The sequence below is a fragment of the Schistocerca serialis genome, chromosome 4 (genome assembly GCF_023864345.2).
Source record: "Schistocerca serialis cubense isolate TAMUIC-IGC-003099 chromosome 4, iqSchSeri2.2, whole genome shotgun sequence".
Lineage (NCBI taxonomy): Eukaryota > Metazoa > Arthropoda > Insecta > Orthoptera > Acrididae > Schistocerca > Schistocerca serialis.
This window is the reverse complement of record NC_064641.1, coordinates 533750918-533752956: the sequence shown is the minus strand read 5'-3', so window position 1 is coordinate 533752956 and position 2039 is coordinate 533750918. Positions and strand designations below refer to the sequence as shown.

The following is a 2039-nucleotide window of genomic DNA, read 5'->3' as shown; positions in this document are numbered from 1 at the left end:
TTTATTCAAATCATTTCAATTAATTTTCCAATAAAAATTTAAATTGAAGCTGTTCAAGGTTGCAATTCGCGCAAACAACAACCAAATCATTCTCCTGCCAAGTACATACTCCAATTTCAGCTTGCAAATGAACAGTGCAGATCTCAGATTTTAGACTACCATTTACAACATTATGACAGCCTAGCATGTACCAAAAAATGGTTGGACAAGAGGGCCAGAGATAAAATAGCTCGTAGAACAGCACTCGTACAAAAGATTCGATGTTTACATCTAGAAAATTTAATATTTCATTAATAATTTTCTTTAAAATGTTTTAAATTATTACTCAATAAAAATCGTAGAAATAACACTAATCACAATAATAATTATTAATTTAAATATCTTCCAAGAATTTGATAGACTGTATTACTACACAGAATGAGATTTTCACTCTGCAGCGGAGTGTGCGCTGATATGAAACTTCCTGGCACATTAAAACTGTCTGCCGGACCGAGACTTGAACTCGGGACCTTTGCCTTTCGCGGGCAAGTGCTCTACCAACTGAGCTACCCAAGCACGACTCACGCCCCGTCCTCACAGCTCTTCTTCTGCCAGTACCTCGTCTCCTACCTTCCAAACTTTACAGAAGCTCTCCTGCGAACCACATTTTGTAATTTCCTGGCTGTATACTTTTCATAGTAACATATACATAATACCTTATGATCTGTTTGCTAAAATGGAAATAAGAATCAAAAATTTTTATAATTTCGGAAAAACTATCGACGAATGTTGTAATGTAGATGACTTTGTGTAACGAAAACTCCGAGAATTTCTATGCATCGGGAACTCCAGTCGTTGTGTGTATCGTGTTATCCATTTCTTTGTGTAAATAGGGCTATTGACCAGTTACATTTCAAACTGAAGACGGCTTTATGGTATGTTAGACAACACGCAGTGGTAGAGGACAAAGCCCATAATAGTGACATGCCCAACGCAAGGCTTCACAGTCAGTACTAACATCCTTTGCGATTTTACTTCTTTACGATTTTTGTGGTATGGCTTTAGACTGTGGTCTAAGGCATGTTTCTGTGTGTAGAGTTTCGTCTCTCAATACTGTAAGCATTGTCGCAGAACGTATAAAGATGTCATTAGTTGATTTTCGAGCAAGATCAACTCGAACTATTTTATGTTCGAAAATCGACTAACGACGTTTTTACGGCCTCTCATGATACCTCGAGCACTAAAAGACAAACATTTAGGCAAAGAAACATCGATCACTTTCTTCTGGTCCGGTCTCATAGCCTCAATAAATTTATAACATGATATTATTCCAACAGGCTGTTTTAACTTATTTTATTTTCAAATACAATTTAAAACATAGCTTGGTGGAATAATGGCCATAATCAAGAAAACATGCATTAGATCACGTCTTAAAAGCTATTCGACTACAGTGGCATCAAAAGTACTGGCCGAGCCATATTTTCGCATCTAATAAAAAATGTATAAATATTAGGAACATTACCTGTATATCATTAACTGTGACTCAATACAGGAAATAACTTTGTATATTAAAATATTCTCCCAACATTACAGAAATTCATGTCATCAATTAAATGATGGTTTTCTCCTCCTCTGCATTCGCAGAGTAAAAGTTACCGCGAAGGTGGTAAAAGACTTTCTGTTAATTATACAACAGTGCCGGTAACATGAAGAAGTCTGGAGAGACTGGTGCAACAGTCAATAAACGCAGATCCGGACTATCCAAGGGTTCTTAAATGTAAGGAGCGTCGTAGGATAGTTCGTCTTGCACAAAAGGAGCTCTATGAAGTGCAGGGTCGTTTGTATCAGATATCCAGTCAACATCCAACAAGCAGATCCGCGTTCAAACTATTACAAAAGTGTTGAGCGTAGCTGACAGTCATGGTATATCTCCCAAAAAGAAGCCTTTTTTTTGGAACTTAACTGAAGAAACACTTGCAGTCCGCAAAAGAATACGAAAATAATCGATTCAGTTTAGAAATGCAGTAATATTTTCTTAAGAATCTAAGTTTAGCTTTTCT

The 2039-nt window shown here is 36.6% G+C and overlaps 1 non-coding gene across 1 annotated transcript; it reads right to left on the bottom strand.

Moving 5' to 3' along the window:
* Window positions 1–481: 481 nt before the first annotated feature.
* Trnas-cga (transfer RNA serine (anticodon CGA)) lies at window positions 482–556 on the bottom strand. The gene has a single exon. It is a non-coding gene; the product is annotated as a tRNA-Ser (tRNA).
* Window positions 557–2039: the final 1483 nt, after the last annotated feature.